Source organism: Pipistrellus kuhlii, unplaced genomic scaffold (assembly GCF_014108245.1).
Source record: "Pipistrellus kuhlii isolate mPipKuh1 unplaced genomic scaffold, mPipKuh1.p scaffold_m20_p_1, whole genome shotgun sequence".
NCBI classification, from domain to species: domain Eukaryota; kingdom Metazoa; phylum Chordata; class Mammalia; order Chiroptera; family Vespertilionidae; genus Pipistrellus; species Pipistrellus kuhlii.
In genome coordinates, this window is record NW_023425404.1 from 51,544,397 (window position 1) to 51,566,512 (window position 22,116).

At 41.5% G+C, this 22,116-nt stretch overlaps 2 protein-coding genes and 1 pseudogene across 5 annotated transcripts in view; 2 read left to right on the forward strand and 1 right to left on the reverse strand.

Moving 5' to 3' along the window:
• Nucleotides 1–6,627, reverse strand: part of SNAP23 (synaptosome associated protein 23) — a 45,148-nt gene extending 38,521 nt beyond the window's left edge. The window contains exon 1 of the mRNA XM_036444879.1: nucleotides 6,504–6,627. The gene's annotated coding sequence lies outside the window, so the exon portion shown is untranslated. The remainder of the gene's footprint in view (nucleotides 1–6,503) is intronic.
• Nucleotides 6,628–7,969: 1,342 nt separating this feature from the next.
• Nucleotides 7,970–8,616, forward strand: LOC118720661 (annotated as a pseudogene).
• Nucleotides 8,617–11,437: 2,821 nt separating this feature from the next.
• The window catches only part of ZNF106 (zinc finger protein 106), a 55,387-nt gene continuing 44,708 nt past the window's right edge, over nucleotides 11,438–22,116 (forward strand). For 2 of the 4 annotated variants that reach the window (XM_036444908.2, XM_036444919.2), the window contains exon 1: nucleotides 11,438–11,577. The gene's annotated coding sequence lies outside the window, so the exon portion shown is untranslated. The remainder of the gene's footprint in view (nucleotides 11,578–22,116) is intronic. The other 2 variants (XM_036445005.2, XM_045583533.1) reach the window with 2 other exon arrangements.

Here is a 22,116-nt window from a genome sequence, read left to right on the forward strand (position 1 = left end):
GCCAGAAGACACTCCTCTGCAGAAGCTAGAAGGCAAGAGAATCCAGAAAATTGAAGATAATGTAAGAAACCTCTGGGACAACTTCAAGTGAACCAACATCAGAATTATGGGGGTCCCTGAAGATGAGAGAGAGCAAGATATCGAAAACATACTGAAAGAAATAGTGACAGAAAACTTCCCCCACCTGGTGAAAGAATTAGACTTACAAGTCCAGGAAGCGCACAGAACTCCAAACAAAAGGAATCCAAACAGGACCACACCAAGACAAATCATAATTAAAATTCCAAGTGCGAAAGACAAAGAGAGAATATTAAAAGCAGCAAGAGCAAAGCAGGTAGTTACCTATAAAGGAGCACCTATACAATTGTCAGCTGATTTCTCAACAGAAACCATGCAGGCCAGATGGGAATGGCAAGAAATATTCAAGGTGATGAATAGTAAGAACCTACAGCCAAAGATAACCTACCCAACAAAGCTATCACTCAGAATCGAAGATCAGATAAAGAGCTTCACTAATAAAAAAAAAAGCTAAAGGAGTTCATCACCACCAAACCAGAATTATATGAATTGCTGAAGGGGGTTCTTTCGGAAGAGAAGGTAAATAAAGACAAAAATTATGAACAACAAATATGTAACTATCAACAAGTGAATCTAAAAACCAAAGAAATTAAAAAAAAAATCTGATGAACAATATTAACTGGTGAATATAATAGAATCAGAGGTATGGAAGGGGAGTGAACTGACGATTCTTGGGGGAAGAGGGGAGGGGAATGTGGGAAGAGACTGAGCATAAACTGCACCTATGGATGAGGACAATGGGGGTTGGGAAAGGGCAGAGGGTGGGGTGGGAACCTGGTGGAGGAGAGCAATGGGGGAGGGGAGGAAGGAACATTTGTAATATTATAATATGAACAATAAAAATTTATTTAAAAAAAAAAAAGAAAAAAGAAACCCAAAATTTGGAGAAAATTTGTATGAGTACATTTTCTTAGAAAATCGCCTGTAATTCAAGCAATGCATGGAAAATTCCACCTTTTTGAAATTGTACTATAAATTGTTGTATTATTTTATAGTTCAAAAAGCAATTTTATGTGGTGTACTGTCTGGTGATAATAATGTAAAAATGTATAATCCAAGCTTAATTCTTCTAAACTGTCACTGGCTTTTTACAGTGTTTACATTTAATGGGCATATGAGTTTAAACAACTGATATATGTGAAATATATATACATATATATATAGCAATAAAATAAAGATTGAAGCAACATAAAAGATAATAATAATAATAATAATAATAATAATAACTTTTTAAAAAAGGAAGGAAGGAAAGGAGAAAGGAAAAATGTTCACCCACATACTCAAAAAGTACAGTTGCAGAGAATTCCAAAATATTCTGGGTTAGGCCAAAAAGAATCTTTGCTCAAGTTAGGAAATTTAATTCTTCCTGAATGCATTAGATAAGAGTCTTATTTATGTTAAGGCTAGCTTCTTCTTTTTACTTCCTCTTTCCTTATAACTTCCTTTTACAGGAACAACTTTATTCTTAAGTACTGGCCCCAAAACAACGTACACGTAAGCACAGCACTAATCATATCTATTAAATATCTTGGTTTTAAACAGCCCCGAAGCACATGATTCAAACACATGATTGTATACTGCTGAGTGAGAAAGTACCACCAACAAACATGAACCAAAAAGAACAAAATTACATGTCAGTTTTACAGAAACACCTATTATAACTTAATCGCTTGATATCAATACCTAGTTTTTAAATCCTGCTTAACCTTGGAACTTCCAGACTTTTACTCTAGATGTGATTATAATCAAGTAATTTATTATATTGACCCTGTCTAAAAAATGGATGTTCTAGCCGGGACCGGTTTGGCTCAGTGGATAGGGCGTCAGCCTGGGGACTGAAAGGTCCTGGGTTTGATTCCGGTCAAGGGCATGTACCTTGGTTGCGGGCGCATCCCCAGTAGGGGGTGTGCAAGAGGCAGATGATCGATGATTCTCTCTCATCGATGTTTCTAACTCTCTATCCCCTCTCTCTTCCTCTCTGTGAAAAATCAAAAAAATATATATTTTTTTAAAAATGGATGTTCTATATGAAAGATGAAGAGGCTCAAGGAATGTATAGTATTTGCCCTAGCCCAGCGTGTGCAAAAGGCAACTAATTGGTATTTATCTCTCACATCAATGTTCCTCTCTCCCCCTCTCTCTTCCTTTTTCTCTAAAATAAAAACATAAAAACATTTAAGAGAGAGAGAGAGAGAGAGAGAGAGAGAGAGAGAGAGAGAGAGGAAGAAAATAGAGCATTCATCTTCCAGGGAAGGAAAATAAAATCTGGCAAGCATAAATATGATATCTGCCAGGAAGATACCAAGTGTGAGGTGGCGATGACTGGTAAGGCTTCACCTTGCCAGAATGAAATATTCACCCAAACTATTTAAAATTTTGGCTCTGATTCCAAGTTCGCCTAGAAGCTTTCTGGTTAGGTTCTCAAATATCCCAATACCAGGATTCAGATACCACAAATGTAAGTATAGTATTCAGGTCCCTGGAAAAGAATATCCTCCTCACAGTAAATTAAAGGAGTGGCATTCTCATTTAAACAAAAGGCAATACGGTGTAGTGATTAAGTGGCCAATATTTGGAGGCATAATGGTTTCAAATCCTGTCTACTGCTTACTTAACTTCTCTGTGATTCAGTTTTCTCATTAAATGAGAATATACACTGAGTGGCCAGATTATTATGATCTCTGAACACATAATCATCTGGCCACTCAGTGTATATCCTATATAATAAAAGGCTAATATGCAAATTGTCCCCTTGACCAGAAGTTTGACCAGCAGGCAGGCCAGCCAACCCACCATGTCCCCTTCCTCTGGCCAGGCTGACTGGACCACACCCACGTACAAATTCATGCACGGGACCTATATATTTACACACACACACACACACACACACACATATATATGTAATACTTACATCAAATGTTGTTATAAGGACTGAGCTAATTCATGAACAGCATTTGGCTGTCATGTAGTACTCAATAGAACTATTAAAGTTTTTCATAATAATTATTAAATATCTATCATGATTATGAGTTGGGAATGAAAATCCAAGCATGATCAACTCAAAAGAAATTGTGATTAGACTATCAAAGAAGTGCCACAATGTAAGGCACCAATAATCCTGCAAGAATTTAACATACATGCCGAAACCGGTTTGGCTCAATGGATAGAGCGTTGGCTTGGGGACTGAGAGGTCCCGGGTTCGATTCCGGTCAAGGGCATGTACCTTGGTTGCGGGCATATCCCCGGTGGGGGGTGTGCAAGAGGCAGCCAATCAATGACTCTCTCTCATTGATGTTTCTAACTCTCTATCTCTCTCCCTTCCTCTCTGTACAAAATCAATAAAACATATTAAAAAAAAAGAAAAAAGAATTTAACATACATACAAGGGCCGGGTGGCTTTAAAAGGCAGGCAGGAGACAGGTTGTGAAGGGCTTTGCATACTATACCAAAAAGTTTAAATTTTATTTTATAAGCATTAAGGGGCCATCTAAAGATAATCTCAAATGTCAAACTATCCTAAAATAAATTTAAAACAAACTAAATCCAAGTTACAGAACTCACAAAATCAACAAGATGAGGGAATTCCATAAAACTATGGTAATCAGCCGAAACCGGTTTGGCTCAGTGGTAGAGTGTCGGCAGGCAGAATGAAAGGTCCCAGGTTCGATTCCAGTCAAGGGCATGTACCTTGGTTGTGGGCACATCCCCAGTAGGAGGGCATGTACCTTGGTTATGGGCTCGTCCCCAGTAGGGGGTGTGCAGAAGGCAGCTGATTGATGATTCTCTCTCATCGATGTTTCTAGCTATCACTCTCTACCTCTCTATAAAAAAAACAATAAAATATATATATTTATTTATTTTTTAAGGGTTTGAAATTCTTTTATTTTATTATTATATTATTTTAAATATATTTTATTGATTTTTTTTTGTCCCCCACCCTCCTTCCCATACATACCCTCCCTCCCCAGAGTTTTATGTCCATTGGTTGTACTAAAATATATTAAAAAAAAAAAAAAAAAAAAAAAAAAAGGTTTCCAGAATGTTTAAGACATAGAAACCAAAGGAGAAAAAGAAAGCACCTTAGTCAGGGGGGAAAAAAAAAAAAAAAAAAAAAAAAAAAAAAAAAAAAAAGGCAGCTGATTTCCCCAAAATCTCAGAGTAAGTATCCTTTTTTCCTTTTGCTATTCTAATCTACTTTCACCTGGTGAAACCAAATAGTTTACTATAACAGTGTCATAATAGTGAAGGCCATTATAGGGCTCACAGAACTTTGAAGTCCATTGGCCTTAGAGTTTAGGTAGTCCAATTTTCATTTATTTTAAAAATAGATTAGAACCCAATGCAGTATTTTCCAAAGTACAGAGTGAGAACCAACTATGGTATTAGACATTACATAAGCAACAGCTATGCATTTAGTATTTATATATTTACTATAATGTATACCAGAAAAAGATATAAAATACATCAATAGTATGATTTTATAGATTATCACTTTGAAAAAGGGTAATGTTTTTTTTTAAAGCCCATTAAAATATGAAGTAAAATAACAGATATTCTTCTAAAAGGCAAATTTTAGGATAGTGGTATGTGGTTCATGATAAGTGAGGTAGTGGCAGCTGTTCCATGAGGAATAGGGCCTGATTTTGTTTATTTGCTTTCTTCTTGTTTTCTGAATGATTAGACAATATGAGATTTTGAGTGAGCTTATTACTATGCTTAAGTTCATTTAGAGTAAAATCAGCAAATATTAAGACGCATATAAATATTTTAGTGTTTACAGGAAAGAGTGTGCTATTGTTAAGAAAATGATGGCATAAGTTATTCCTATTTTGAAACTAAGATAGCAGTTTCCTAATGCATATCCACAGACAAGCACCTGACCAAAAACAGAACAAAACAAAACAAACCATCCTAGAAACACTGATAAATATTCAAACTGTAGGTTAATTTAATGATCATTTTATTTACTTTCACATGACCTGTCAAAGGAACACAGTAATGTGGGAAAAGGGGTTTCTCCTCATATTTACTAATTCTATCTTCCTATACAATAAAAGGCTAATATGCAAATCGACTGAACAGTGGAAGGACCAGTTGCTATGACACACACTGACCATCAGGGGGCAGATGCTCAGGAGCTAGTCCCTGTTGGTCAGTGCACCAGAACCTGGGGCTCACACTGGGGAACGTGGCAGCAGCAGCTGGACATCCCCAGGGCTCCTGGACTGCGAGAGAGTGCAGGCCCAGCTGAGGGATCACCCTCCCTCCCTCCGCCAGTGCACAAATATCTGCACTAGGCCTCTAGTATTTACATAAATGTGTTTTCTCACTACCTCTTGCCAAAAGAATGAATAATAACAAGTGATCACTGAATGAATACCTAGGCATCAATTTTGCTGATGGCAAAAATACTCATTTAAAAATTTTTTTTAATATGAGGTATTTTAAGATTAGATTCCAAAGTGTTCTAGCTAATGATGTCTCGTGTATTTCAAATGCGGTTATCTGCGCTGGGCGAGAATGTGGGAGAACCACTTCTATCCGGGTATCTGTGGTATTTTACTGGGACATCTGAAAACCGGTCTTAAGGGCACCAGGACAGATGACAGTATCCTCCTTAATTCTGGAAATACCTGCTACTAAGAAGCTACATTATTTTCACAGGTTTGCGGGAACGCTGTCAGAAGCTGCCAGTTTCCAAACTCCCTTCTCCCAGTCACCCCTCCCCCGTCCAAAAGATGACGACAAGTAGCAAAAGGCAAAAATAGCATTCCCTTCTCATCTTCCTTTCCCAACTTCAACGTTTTTCGGTTTCCTCTACCCTCGCCTGCCTTTCCTACCACTGTGGTGACTAATGACAATAGAAATGACGAGGTGAAAACAGCACTTTCCAGTATCTCCCCGCCTCACCCCGTAACCCCCCCACACCCCCATACAGCAGCCCCGAATTGTGAAATTCACCTTATCAGTCTTTTTCTTTTTTCCACCCCGCGCTTCTGCGGTAAAACCGCGGAAAGAATGGGCTTTCCTAGAAAGTATGGACTCTCCAAAGCCAAGAACCCCAGAGACCTTCTTCCAACAACTAGTCCCAAGTTGTCTGATCCCTGTGGTCACCAGACAGGCTAGCACGGCGGGGATGGGTGGTGGGGCATCAGGGGTTTACCTTAGCTTGGTTCAAGGAAGGAAGGGAGCAGGGAACCGCCATCCCACCACCCTTCCTCCGCCAGCCCCTCCACAGTCTCCCAGCCCCTCACGCCCCCACTCCGGGCCCGAATGGCCCCAGCCGGGTCGGCGCGTCCCCTCCTCCCCCAAAAGCCTGACCCTGTCAACTTCTCAATCCTCACGATACACTTTTTTCTTCTCGGGGCCTATCTCAGTCCTCACCCCGGCCAACAACTCTCTCAGCCGCATTCCTGGAGACTCACCAAGCAGTTCCGGTCACTCCTCTCCGGGCCGCGGCGGCTCGGACACCCAAGACCCGACAGCCCGAGGGCTGAGCCCGTTTGCGCCTGCGCCCGCGGCAGTCGCACGCCTGCGCACTTCGCCCGGCGCGCGCGCAGACACGCCCCCGCCGCGGGAGCCAATCCGCGGGCGGAGGGTTTAAAGGCCCTGCCACGCAGGCTGCGGGCTGGGAGCTCGCCGTTAACGGTGTCGGCGCGCCGCCGGGAGGTGGGCAGTGTGCATGCGGCACACCTTGCGGGAGGGCGGGCCGTGTGCCAGGCACTCGGCGGGCTGAACGCCGAGGGAAAAAGGCGCAGGCGATGCCTTCCCTGCCCTCCCAGGGTTTTTTTGGTTTGTTTTTTTTTTTCGATTTGTCTAGACTGGGAGATAATTATGTAAACAAAGGATGGTGGTGAGGATATATACTGCGTGGCATTTAGAAAACCCGACACACCCTTTGGCGCACTTCTTTTTAGGGGTGTCTGGAAGGGTTCCTGAAGGAAGTGACTTTTGAATCATTAAAGAAAAGGCGTTCCTCCGGAAGTCCGGGAGGAAGATAGATTTTCCCCCCCAGTATTTGGAAACAGCTTGTGCCAAGAATAACATAACGCCTTCTGGGAATTAGAAGTTTACAGCTCCTCATGTATCTCCTGGTGAAGGGGGATGTGGGGGGGGAAATAAAGTTTTAAAAAGTAGGCCACCGCTACGTAGATCTCTAGGAAGTTCTTGCACTTTTGGACTAATGAGCCTGCACTTTATATTATGACCATTGGGCGCTATTGAAGGATTTTAAACATTTACGGGAATCCTTCCAAGCACCTCTAAGAATAAAGAAGTGTTGGAAAGAATTTTAAAAAAAAAGTGTTAGAAATTTTTAAAGAGGACAGATTCAAAGAAATAGTCTATTTCCAAAGAGTCAAGGAAGATGATGAAACATGGGAAATATCTTTTGAATTTAGTAACACATAAGTCAGTGGTGATCTTAGTGAAGCTATGTGGTAGAAGGATGAGACTGAAAGATAGATTGCAGTAGTTTGGATGCAGCAGTGGGGGCAAGTTGCAGAATAGTTTGGAAAGCTTGGCTTTGATAGGAGGAGGGAAAGAATGACAAGAGGTTTCTGTTTTTGTTTTTGTTTTCCCCCCACTTGGTTAGAATTGCAACAGAAGATGCCTTGGCTGGTGTGGCTTAGTTGGTTGGAGCATTGTTCTGCACACCAAAAGGTAGTGGGTTTGATTCCTAGTCAGGGCACATACCCAGGTTTAAGGGTTCAATTCCTGGTTTGGGGCACATACAGGAGGCAACCAATCAATGTTTCTTTGACTTTGATATCTCTCTCTCTCTCTCTCTCTCTCTCTCTCTCTCCTCTCTCTCTCCCTCTTAAAAAAAAATCAATAAAATGAAATTGAAAAGTTAAAACAGAAGAAATTTAAGCATGATAAGGAATATTCAAGTGAGAAATTTCAGTTAAAGATAAGTGCTCATCAGCTCTTTCCAAAAGCAGCCAGAGGTGACCTCTGAAAATGGATTGCTGTTCACTTAACCCAGAAAACCACACAAAAGCATGCATATATCAAGAGGTTCAAATCTTTGTGTTAAGTTTAAGAACACTTGTAAAACTTCTCAGGCCATCAAGGGTATGCATATTAGAAAAGCCACCAAGTATCTGAAGGATGCCACTCTACAGAAGCAATGTGTGCCATTCCGTCATTACAATGGTGGAGCTGATAGGTGTACTCAGGTGAAACAGTGGGGCTAGACACAGGGTTGGTGGATCAAAAAGAATGCTTGCAGTACATTCTTAGAAATGCAGAGAGTAATACTGAACTTAAGGGTTTAGATATAGATGCTCTGGTCATTGAGCACATCCAGCTAAACAAAGCTTCAGAGTAGAATTTACAGAGCTCATGAGCAAATTAACCCACACATGAACTCTCCCTTCCACACTGAGGTGATCCTACTGAAAAAGAGAAAATTGTTCCAAACCCAGAAGAGGGGGTTGCACAGAAGAAAAAACATCCCAGAAGAAACCGAAGAAGCAAAAACTTATAAATACTAATAAAAGTGAAAATAGAGAGAGAGATGCTACTCGATGGTAAAGGATCTTGAGATGGTAAGAGTAAAGGCAACCCTACCCTCGTGCACTGCTGGTGGGAATGCAGACTGGTGCAACCACTGTGGAGAACAGTGTGGAGTTTCCTCAAAAAATTGAAAATGAAACTCCCATTTGACTCAGTAATCCCACTCCTAGGAATATATCCTAAGAAACTAGAAACACCAATCAAAAAGGATATATGCACCCCTATGTTCATAGCAGCACAATCTACAATAGCCAGAATTTGGAAACAGCCTAGGTGCCCGCCAGCAGATGATTGGATCCAAAAACTATGGTACATCTACACAATGAAATACTATGCGGCAATAAAAAAGAAGGAATTCTCATCATTTGCAGCAACCTGGATGGAATTGGAGAACATCATGCTGAGTGAAATAAGCCAATCAATGAAAGAGAAACACCACATGACCTTACTCATTTATGGATAATAAAGAACATTATAAACTGATGAACCAAAAGATAAATATAGAGACAGTAAAGCAACAAGCAGACTGTCAAATTACAGCGGGGAGGGGAGGGAGATCTGGGGGAGATAATAGATCAACCGAAGGACTTGTATACATGCATATAAGTATAACCAATGGACATAAAACTCTGGGGAGGGAGGGTATGTATGGGAGGGAGGGGTCAAAAAAATCAATAAAATATATTAAAATAAATAAAAAATAAAACAAAACAAAACAAACAAACAAAAAAAAAAGAGTAAAGGCAACCCAAAGCACTAATGGAAAAAAATGTCTTGGAGATAAGACACATCCTCATTTATAAAGAAAGGAAGTATCTGTAAGTTTGTATGTTTTGTAACAAGAAATTAAAGAAGTTCTCATTTGATGACCTTTTGTTTTCTCTGTGAAACTGCTGGTAGAAAATAGGTTGTGAGTTTTAAGGAAAGAGGAAAGACTTAGAATATTGTAGAAAGTGATAGAGCAAGTTGGTCTGATAAAAGTAATAGGACTAGTAAGCAGTGTTGAGGGCCTGTATTCAATTGTAAAAATGAACTCACCAGTTCTCTCCTGTGTGGCTTTCTCAAGCTGGAAGGGAAAGTTCACTTAGGGTTGAGATGGTCACGGATATAATGCTATTTTTTTTTTTTTAAACCAGGGACATTTTTGCCCTTTAGGGGACAGTTTTTGGAGACTTTTTTTTTTTTTAATTGTTGTGATGATGGGAGGGGGTGTTGGGAGAAGATGTAAGAGGGGCACTAGAGGCGGCATCTGGTGTCCTGGGATGCTGCTAAATATCCTATAATTCACAGTACAGCACAAGAATTATTTCCACATTATCTATGTGCCAAGGTTGAGAAACCCTGATCTAGAATTACCGTGATGTTACCTTGGATGTTCACCAACAGCAGATTTTGGTCTTCGAGTTCATAGGTAGAGCAATTCTTTCATGTGTCTTTTAAAGGAGAGCATGATGAGCAGCATATCCCAGATGTGTTTCAAGGACTTGTGATGTCACAAATACAGAATTGGAATAGTTACTCAATCTTCTAGAAGCAGATCTGGACTTAACACATAAGTTGGTGGGAGCTGCTTACATTGATTTGAGGCATTGAAATTCTTATTAAACATAGGTATTAAGTCCTAGCTAGTTTGGCTCAGTGGATAGAGCATCAGTCTGCAGACTGGAGGGTCCTGGGTTCAATTCCAGTCAAAGGCACGTGCTCAGGTTGGGATCTCCATCCCCAGTAGGGGGTGTGCAGGAGGCAGCTGATCAAAGATCCTTTCTTATCATTGATATTTCCATCTCTATCTCCCTTTTCCTTCCTCTCTGAAATCAATATTTTTTAAAAAGACAACTTAAAACACATAGATATTATTAGAGATTCAATAATATAGAAGTAACACTTCACACCATTATCAACCTTAATGTAATTTGGTTATCTGACTAGTCACTAAAATAGTATTCTGTGGGAATGAGTATAAGCTAAGTTTAATAATACTGGTAAATATAAGCACAGTGGGTATAAGAATATAATCATAGGTATTGATGGATTATCTGCTCATTTAAAACTAGCAAGACCCTGAGAGATAAGACTATCTTACATTTTAACTCTGAGGAAAGTGAGGTTCCAAGATAGCTGGTAATTTTGTCCAAAGTCACAAAATTCAACATTCCAACTCGGGTCTGTCTGTCCCAAAGCCCTTTTCTTTTCTTTTCTTTTCTTTTCTTTTTTAACAAATGTTTATTTTATTATTATTACTATTATTATTATTATTTTTAAAAAATATATTTTATTGATTTTCCACAGAGAGGAAAGGAGAGAGATAGAGAGCTAGAAATGTCAATGAGAGAGAAACATCGACCAGCTGCCTCTTGCACACCCCTACTGGGGGTGTGCCCGCAATCAATGTACATGCCCTACGCGCCCTTGACCAGAATCGAACCTGGGACCTTTCAGTCCGCAGACCGAGGCTCTATCCACTGAGCCTAACCGGTTCGGCTGTCCCAAAGCTTTTTCAACTTCCATTAAGTGTCAGTAAAGTTTTGCAGAGGCGTAGTGGTTGAGAATTCAGCTGAAACCGTTGCTATTATACTTAGGAAAAAAGTCAGAGCAAGAGGGAGGCCCAGAAATAGCAGAGAATGAAAAAGTAGCCGGGAAGGCTGATCACGGGCGTGCCTGGAGCTAAGCCTTCCTCCGCCAGCCTGCCTGCCTCTGGGCGTGCCCCTTTCTGAGGAAAGCCTCTTTTCCCCAGTGTCCTTTGCTCACTCTCGCGTGTTCACATAAAGCTAGATTATTGAGAAAGGCGGAGTCCAAATGGGGGGGGGGAGGGGAAAGGAAGCGCGAAGCCGCGCCCCGCGCCTGCGCACTGGCGGCGGCGGTGCCCGGCGTGGAGGAGCGGGCGGGAGCGGCCGCCGGACCCACGGCGGAGGGGGGCGTCTGGGGGCTCCTTCGCCCGGGCCTCGGCGGCCGGATGGAGTAGGAGGGTCGGCGGAGAGTGTGAGTATCCGGGGCCGGGCTGTGGGGCGGCGTCTGGGAGGCCAGAGCCCGGGGGTCTGCCCCTGCGGGAAGTGGGGCTGCAGGTCGCGGCCAGGTCTGGCTCCTGCAGGCTGTGGCGCAGGGGCCACGGGTCGCCCCCTCCCGCAGCCTGCGCGGGTGTGGGGGGCAGGCTGTGTCTCTGGTTTGGGGGTACGGGTTCTCGCGGGGGCGTCCCAGCCTTGCTCCCCGCCCCCGCAGGAACTGTGGCTGCAGATCCTTGACCTTTGGGGAAGGCCGCCGACCTCCTTGGGCCTCCGGCGCCGCAGGTGGTCCCTCCACCCAGGTGTCTGTAAGCCAGGGACACCTTTCGACCTCTAGTGAGTGGCAGCCTCTGTTGTGGTTGCTTTTTTAAATTCCTTTCGTTTTCTCCCCGGTGGCATGCGTTTTAATAATAGAATTATGGAGCGCTTACTATGTGCCAGTTTAATATTTAGTTCAAATCTCGGTGCATAGTTATGGAGAGAAAATGCTTTGCATCCCCACTCCCTTCAATCGGCTCCATTTAATCATCTTGAGAGTCAGAATCACGTTTGGAGAGTCGGAGATTAAGTAATTTCGGACGTTTGAGATTTCCGTGGCTCTTAGTGTGGGACTGCCATTCTAGTTGAGCGCAAGTTTTTCTCTTGCCTAGAAAATGCATGCTTTTTTTCACCATAATGGTTTATGTCGCATGAACTCAAGCCAAAATAACTTTTCAGCACTTACTAAGAGCCTATTAAGTCTTGTTCTAAATTCCATGATCAATTTTTAAAAATATATATTTTATTGATTTTTTTTACAGAGAGGAAGGGAGAGAGATAGAGAGAGCTAGAAACATCGATGAGAGAGAGACATCCATCAGCTGCCTCCTGCGCGCGCGCGCGCGCGCGCGCGCGCGCGCACACACACACACACACACACCCACCCCCCGGGATGTGCCCGCAACCAATGTACATGCTCTTAACCGGAATCAAACCCTGGACCCCTCAGTCCGCAGGCCCATGCTCTATCCACTGAGCCAAACTGATTTCGGCTCCATGATAAATCTTAAAATTTGTTTTAGACATTGTTCTTAAGTTTTAGTAGTGAATGAAACAATGGAAGACAATATTTACATTCAACTAGGATTTATTTAGCACCTACTATACATGTGCCAGATACACTCAGGTCTGTCACAAAAAAGATGAGATATTGTAATGAAAGGTGTTTTTTCTTGGCGCACATTTCAGATGAGGGCTGAGAGTTTGGTGGTAATTAGCTCAAGCTAATTTAACTAGTGTTAAGTGGTGATATTCACAAACAGTGCCTAAAATTATCTTTTTTCCCTGCTACTCCAGTTAGATATATTAACTACTTTTGCTGACAATCAACTACATTACAGTTATAGTTTCTGGAGTTAACTATAGGAGTCTAGAAAATTGTTAGTTGTTAAGGATACTGAATGGTTTTTTAATTTTATTTTTTTTTAATATATCTTTATTGGTTTCAGAGAGGAAGGGAGAGGGATATAGAGATAGAAACATCAATGATGAGAGAGAATCATTGATCGGCTGCCTCCAGCAAGTCCCCCACTGGGAATTGAGTCCGAAACCCAGGCATGTGCCCTTAGCCGGAATCGAACCTGGGACCCCCTCAATCCTCAGGCCAACTCTCTCTATCCACTGAGCCAAACCAGCCAGGGCTGGATAGGTTTTTAAAAAGAACCTCAAAATGGCTTGGAAGGAGGTAGAGGTATGAAGGAGTCTGATTAGGTTAGTTCAGAACCAATTATTCTGATCAAAAGAAAGATTTAAAAAGGAAAAACTAAAACTTAATTATTGTATATTTAGGTTAGAGCACATGTAGTTTGAAGGCTACTATATAAGAAGAGAAGCAAGGAATAATGGCAGCAGATGTTAGCTGTCTTGGTTCTGGGACAAGGAGTGGCTCAGTGAGAAATACGCATATTTTGTAATTTGTAATTACAGTATCTAAGCGGGAACTTGGGATTAATTTGTGTACTCGGTGAATAAGAGCACCTAGGCAGACAGTTATATAAGAATACTCCATTTTGCACATGCGCTATGCTAAGTTGCTAATTGAAACAGTCAATTAGGTTTCTGTCTTAATTTTTAATCTGAAAGAGATTATCGAGAAGTGAGAGTTGCTAAGTGATGAACCAATAGTGGACTATTTAAATAAGTTATGCATGTGTTAGAAAGAATGAGCCAGGGTTCCCATCAAGATGGCAGCATAGTTAAATGCCATACCTGAATCCTCTAACAACCACATCAAAATAACAACTAAACAACAGAACAACTGTCGTTCAGAACCACCTGAAATCTAGCTGAACACAAGTCCTCCAGTTAAGGATATAAAGAAGCCACATGGAGACTGGTAGGAGGGGAGGAGGTGCGGAACTGGCCAGTCCCATACCCATGTATGGCAGATAAAAATCAGGAGGGATATCTGGGCTGCAGAAGTTCCCCCTGAGGAGTGAGGGTTTCCAGCCCCACACTAGGCCCTTCAGCCCAGGGTTCCAGTGCCAGGAAGAGAAGCCCCCCTAATTTCTGCTGTAAAAACCAGCAGGGATTGTGACTGAGATGGGTGGCTGGAGATTCTGGTTTCTCTTAAAGGGCCCATACACAGACTTAGACTCACTTGTTCTAAGTTCCAGAGCTGGGACAGTAGCTCTAGAGGCACTAGGGAGGAACTAGTGTCTGGCATCAGGGCAAGAGCTGGAGGGGCAGCTTTCTCCCAGACGGAGTACTGGCAGAGGCTTTTGTTCCGTTTCGGAGCCCTCCACAGAGCCTGCTGGCTGGCACCATATCTGAGCCTCCATCAACCTGGCTTAAATAGTTAGCCCTACCCTGGTGTTTCTCTGAGACCCCTCTCACCCAACTTGCAGGCCTAACCCACATCATTTCTCCTAGCTTTTCCATACAAACTTGGTTCATGCTTTAAACTTTTCTAAAATCTCTCAAAACAGGTAGCATCTGGCCCTGCATCTCTCACTAAGTGGCCCCAGGCCTGGCAATAGTGGTAGCCAGCCTTGGTGCACAGCTGGCTTCTCTTGAGCATCTCCAAGCCCACTAGAAGGAGCGGCCATCTGCAGATCATTTTATAGCTCATGCTAAGTGGCCCCTGGCAGAGCACAGGTGGTGGCTGATCTTGGCCTGCACCTCCCAGGAGGTCTCAGAGTCAATGCACCTGGACAGCTTCAGACCATGTGGAAGCACCACCTAACCACTTCTGTAAGGACACACTTGTGGGGTGGACTCTGTAGGCACCAGAGCCCTGCTGAAGTAAGTCTAGTTCTGTGTGGTCGACCCTGCACAGCAGACCCTCCATGTTGGTTGTAGTCAGTCTTGGAAGCTAATCAAACTTAACTACAACTGGAGGGTATACACAGCCCACATGATACGGAAAATGGTCTTTGACCATAATGGGATTAATGTAGGTGTCTTAAAAAACCTCACAAATAGTTGGTGATTCAGTGAAACTTTTAAATCTATAAGTCAAAAAACAAATATCAAGAGAAATTAAAAAGTATTTTGAACTGGATGATAAAAATACAACATCAAAATTTGTGGGCCGAAAAAAAACTCCAAAAAACCTGTGGGCTGAAACCAGTTTGGCTCAGTGGATAGAGCGTCGGCCTGCAGACAAAGGTCCCAGGTTCGATTCCCGTCAAGGGCATGTACCTTGGTTGTGGGCACATCCCCAGTAGGGGGTGTGCAAGAGGCAGCTGATCAATGTTTCTCTCTCATTGATGTTTCTAACTCTATCCTTCTCTCTTCCCCTCTGTAAAAACTCAATAAAATACGTTTTAAAAAATTGTGGGATAACTGTTATAGCCAAGAGGAGCCTAAGGGGACATAATGACTAAATGTAATGCATCCTGGTTCAGATGCTGGAGAAAAAGGATACTGTGTAAAAAATGAGGAAATAAAGTATGGACTTCAATAATTATGTGTCAATATTGGTTGATTAATTGTGCCAAATTATGCTAATGTAAGATGTAAATAATATGGGAAACAGAGGAGGGGGGCAAAAGTAACTTTCAGAGACTGAATAGCCAAAATATTAATGGGTATGTGGGTACTCTGTTACTTTTTCAACTTTTCTGTAATCTAAAACTATTCTAAAATAGTTTCTTTAAAAGTGCTAAAAAAAACACAAACTTGTGCAATATAGCTGTTACATTGTTTAAAGAAAGTTTGTAGCCTAAATACCTATTTTAGAAAAGTCTAAAGACAGTGACCTAAAGTTTTATCTTAAGAAACTAGTAAGTGGCCGAAACTGGTTTGGCTCAGTGGATAGAGCGTCAGCCTGTGGACTGAAAGGTCCCAGGTTCGATTCCGGTCAAGGGCATGTACCTTGGCTGCGGGCACATCCCCAGTAGGGGATGTGCAAGAGGCAGCTGATCGATGTCTCTAACTCTATCCCTCTCTCTTCCTCTCTGTAAAAAAAATCAATAAAATATATTTGAAAGAAAGAAAGAAACTAGTAAATAGCAAAATAAACCCAAAGTAGGTGGAAGGAAAGACATAATAAAGATGACAGAAATTACCCTGTCCGATTTGGCTTAGTGGATAGAGCATCAGCCTTTGGACTAAAGAACCCCAGGTTTGATTACAGCCAAGGGCACAAGCCTGGGTTGTGGGCTTAGTCTCTCAGGAGGGGGCAGCCAATCAATTCTCTCTCATTGATGTTTCTATCTCTCTGCCTTCCTCTCTGAAATCAATAAAAAATATATATTAAAAAAATGACAAGAAAATAATGAAATAGGGAAATACAAAAATAAAATAAAATTACAAAGCCAGAAGTTGGTTCTTTGAAAAGATCAACAATATTTTTTGTTTATTTATTTATTTATTTATTTAAAAATATATTTTATTGATATTTTACAGGGAGGAAGGGGGAGAGAGAGAGAGAGCTAGAAACATCAATGAGAGAGAAACATCGACCAGCTGCCTCCTGCACACCCCCTACCAGGGATGTGCCCGCAACCAAGGTACATGCCCCTGACCGGAATCGAACCTGGGACCTTTCAGTTCGAAGACCGATGCTCTACCACTGAGCCAAACCAGTTTTGGCAAGATCAACAATATTGATATGCCTATAGATAGACTGATAGTGGAAAACAGAGAACACAAATTGCTAGTATCAGGAATGAAAGGGATTTATCATTACAGATTCTATCCTATATAATAAAAGCCGAATATGCTAAGTGTCTAGTCCATTCAACTAATCAAAGTGTAATATGCTAATGATATGCTAAGGCCGCTCAACCACTTGCTATGATGTGCACTGACCACCAGGGGGCAGACACTTCGACTGGTAGGTTAGCTTGCTGCTGGAGTCCGGCAGAATGGGACTGAGTAAAACGGCCCAGATACTCCCTGGAGTCTTCCCTGGCTGGCCAACCTCCCATGTCCCTCCTCAGCCCCGAATGTGCACTGGTGGGGTCCCTTGGTCTGGCCTGCTCCCTCTCACAATCCGGGATCCCTCAGGGGATGTCAGAGAGTCAGTTTGGGCCTGATCCAGCAGACCAGGCCAAGGGACCCCACTGGTGCACGAATTTGTGCACTGGGCCTCTAGTAGGAAAATAAATGACTATATATATATATATATATATATATATATATAATATATATATTATATATATTATATAATATACATTATATATATATATGTATATATGTATGTATGTATGAGCTTAAACGACTGGTCAACCAGTCGCTATGGTGTGTACTGACCATCAGAGGGCAGACGCTCAATGCAGGAGCTGCCCACTGGTGGACAGTGTGCTCCTGCAGCCAACCTCTGGTGTTCCCTCCCCCTGGCCAGCTACAGTCCCTCCCTCTGACTGGCCACCCCAATCAGGCTGGCCAGCCAACCTCCTGTAGTCTCTTGCTGGCCCCGATCGGCTCTGATCACTGGCCAGGCCGAAGGACTCCAGCCATACACAAATTTGTGCATCAGGCTTTTGGTTGTATATAACTTCATGCCAAGAAACTTGACAATATACAGTTTAATGAAAATGTTAATGTATTAAAACTGTCACAAGTTGAAACAAGATCTGAATAAGCTTTTGTTAAAGAAATGGAATTAATGATAAAAAGAAACTTTACTACAAAGAAAATTAGTTTTACTAATAGTATTTAAAAAATATATATATTTTATTGATTTTTGTACAGAGAGGAAGGGAGACAGATAGAGAGTTAGAAACATCAATGAGAGAGAGTCATTGATCAGCTGCCTCCTGCACACCCCCTACTGGGGATATGCCCGCAACCAAGGTACATGCTCTTGACTGGAATCGAACCCGGGTCCCCAAGCCGACGCTCTATCCATTGAGCCAAACCGGTCCCGGCCAGTATTTTTTTATTTATTTTTATTTATTTATTTTTTTAAAATATATTTTTATTGATTTTTTACAGAGAAGAAGGGAGAGAGATAGAGCGCCAGAAATGTCGATGAGAGAGAAACATCGATCAGCTGCCTCTTGCACACCCCCACCGGGGATGTGCCCGCAACCAAGGTACATGCCCTTGACCGGAATCGAACCCGGGACCCTTCAGTCCTGCAGACCAACGCTCTCCCACTGAGCCAAACCGGTTTCGGCTAATATTAGTATTTTTATTATTTTGTTAGGATTGGTGTTATCCCAGTTTTGTTTTGTTTTGTTTTGTTTTTCTGTTATTTTTCTTTTTAGGACATAATTCTTGCCAAGAGTCAGAATCGAGTAAGGAATTGGAACCTTAGTCGTTCTAATTATGAATCAAGGTCTGCCCTGTCCATTTCCTTGTCTGGTGATGGGTAATATTGGGTCGGCAGCTAAGTAATTGCGGGTTTCACACACACATGGCTTCAGTTGAATTTTTAGGTTTGCAGACGTAGTACAAATGTAAAACACATTTTGTTATTTGGTAGTTGGCTATTCAGCTGTTAATCAGTGAAAAAAGTTTTTTGATCTGTTTTGTAGTTTTCGTTTGGCGTTCGTTGAAAAATGGAAAATCAAAAGGAACATTTTCGTCATATTTTGCTTTTTTATTTCCACAAGGGAAAAACGCATTGCAAGCTCATAAAAAGTTATGTGCTGTTTATGGTGATGAAGCCTTAAAAGAACGGCAGTGTCAAAATTGGTTTGCCAAATTTCGTTCTGGTGATTTTTCACTCAAAGATGAAAAACGCTCTGGTCGTCCAGTTGAAGTTGATGACGCCCTAATCAAAGCAATAATCAATTCGGACTGTCACAGTACAACACGTGAGATTGCAGAGAAGCTTCATGTATCACATACATGCATTGAAAATCACTTAAAACAACTTGGCTATGTTAAAAAACTCGATACATGGGTTCCTCACGAACTGAAAGAATCACAGTTAACGCAACGCATTAGCAGCTGCGATTTGCTAAAGAAACGTAATGAAAATGATCCATTTTTAAAATGACTGATAACTGGCGATGAAAAATGGGTTGTTTACAACAATAACAAGCGGAAAAGATCATGGAGCAGGCCAGGTGAACCAACTCAAACAACATCAAAAGCTGATATTCATCAAAAGAAGGTTTTGTTATCAGTTTGGTGGGATTACAAAGGAATTGTCTACTTTGAACTCTTACCACCCAACCGAACGATCAATTCTGATGTCTACATTGAACAACTAACAAAATTAAACAATGCAGTTGAAGAAAAGCGGCCCGAATTGACAAATCGAAAAGGTGTTGTATTCCATCATGACAATGCAAGGCCACACACATCTTTGGTCACTCGGCAAAAATTAATGGAGCTTGGTTGGGATGTTTTGCCACATCCACCATATAGTCCTGACCTTGCACCATCTGATTACTTTTTGTTTCGATCTTTACAAAACTCCTTGAATGGTAAAAATTTCAATAATGATGATGATGTCAAATCGTACCTGATTCAGTTTTTTGCTAATAAAAACCAGAAGTTTTTTGAACGTGGGATTATGATGCTGCCTGAAAGATGGCAAAAGGTCATTGATCAAAATGGGCAATACATTACAGAATAAAGTTATTTAGTTCCATGAAAAAATTGTCTTTGATTTTCTTAAAAAAATCCGCACTTACTTAGTTGCCGACCCAATACAAACAAACAGCTTCACTTGCTTGGGGCTCAACTTCTAATGTCTTTTCCTGAGTCACAGCTTTTAACTTCCTATCTTTGTTTTAGCCCTATGCTTATTAATAAAGAGTGGTTGCTGCATATACTCCTGCTACATATGGTTTAGGGCAGATAATATAAAAATAATGCTAGCAAGCAAAATGCTGATGAATGCAGGAAATCACCAATCACTTGCTTTGGGAAATAGGAGCCAGCCAGAATTTAGAACTAGCAGTAAGACTCTTATTCAGAATTAGCCTTTGAAAGTTATAGTTATATGTTGATGTGCCCCCAAATACATCCTGACCTCTGTTGTCAACCTAAGTAGGAGCCTTGAAACTTTCTTGGAGGCCCACTCAGCAAATTGAGGACTACCCGTAAATGCCAGTCATATTTTTGTTTCATAATCTTTTGGGCAACATAGGAGTAATGGCAAAACTTGTTCTGTCACTGAACACCATCTCTGTTGACCTGTCTTGCTTACTAGAAATCCATTAGTTTTCTGTCAGGGTTAAGGTGGAGGCATAGAAAGTTATCTGGAATACAAAAAATGGATTCTAATCTGAGTCCCACCTCCTCCCCTTAAGAAATCAATTTTTATGTTTTGCTTTCTTCATTGATTTATAGTATACTAGAGGCCTGGTGCATGGATTCCTGCACTGGTAGGTCCCTTGGCCTAGGCGCAGGGACCTGGGTGAAACCATCTCTCTGACACACCTGGAGGAGTCCTGGATTGCGAGAGGGCACAGGCGAGGCTGGGGAGGGGTTGGGGAGGGACCACAGGAGGGCTCCAGGGTGTGTCTGGCCTGTCTTGCCCAGTCCAGAGCTGGATCCCAGCAGCAAGCTAACCTACCAGTCAGAGCATCTGCCCCCTGGTGGTCAGTGCATGTCATAGCGACTGGTCGAAATTTGGATACTTAACATATTAGGCTTTTATTATATAGGATTATTGTCATATCAAATCTGAGTTATGTCAAAGTTCAAATGTCTTAATCTGTTAACCGAGCGGGACCTATAAAGTAAGTCAAACGTAAACGATATCGGGAACGGGTAGGACGTATGAATACGTCCTGGAAATATATATTGTGCCCTGAGAGGGACGGTATATATTTTTTGTAATCTTTATAATTGTTTGTAAAATTTGTAATTTTTTAATTCAATGTTTCTATTTTTTTGTTGGTATTCTTTTCTATTTTTTTGTATTTTCCTTTGTGCTTTATATATAAAGGAAAAAATATATAATTTATTTTAATTAAGTATAAATAAAAATAATAATAATATGAAATTACGTCCTCCGGGCGTGACTTACTGACACGTCCTAGTGAAAGAGTACGTGCCCATTACAGGTTGCGTAATTACAAAGGGCACTCCCTGGTTAACAGGTTAAGTACTACTGGGTTAGTTGTAATGAATGCTAGAGGTATATGAAAAGACAGATCCCTTTCTCATGGTAAGGCCAAGGAGATTAGACATACCTACCGTAAAACAGCCTGTTCTTGCTTATCTCAAGATTGTTTAAACAGTAAAATTGGATAATATAACAATGTTGCAAATAAAGTTCTTTGACACTAAACAGTGTTTTCCAGCCTTGAATTACATAATAAATATTTGGAGAAATATTCTCATTTTTTAAAATCCCCAACTGAGGATATGTATTAGTTTGAGGGAGGGAGAAAGAGAGGGAAGGAGAAAAACATCTTTGTGAGAGAGAAACATTGATTGGTTATCTCCTGTAAGCATCCTAGTTGGGGATCGAACCCACAACCTTTTGGTATACAGGACAATGCTGCAACCAACTGAGCCACTCAGCCTGGGCAGAGAAATATCCTGATATTGATTTTGAGATGGATTACAGTGTTACGAGATAGTGATTATTTGGAAGGCTATCTTGCTGACCAACTTAAGTCACTTTTGAGGAAATCCTGTTAAGGATGGGGAGAGCATAATGAAGCACAAAACGGAGTCTCTGAAGATTCTAATGCAATAGCTCTACTCTGTTTGCACAACTATATTTCTTTTTTTTTTTCTTTTTTAAAATATATTTTATTGATTTGTTACAGAGAGAAAGAGAGAGGGATAGAGAGTTAGAAACATTGATGAGAGAGAATCATCGATCAGTACCTCCTGCACACCCCCTACCGGGGATGTGCCCGCAACCAAGGCACATGCCCTTGACCAGAATCGAACTTGGGATCTCTCAGTCCGCAGGCCAATGCTCTATCCACTGGTCCAAACTGGCTTGGGCTGGAATCAACTTTTTTTTTTTTTTTAGTATATTTTATTGATTTTTTACAGAGAGGAAGGGAGATAGAGAGCTAGAAACATCAATGAGAGAGAGTCATTGATCAGCTGCCTCCTGCACGCCCCCTATTGGGGATGTGCCCGCAACTAAGGTACATGCCCTTCA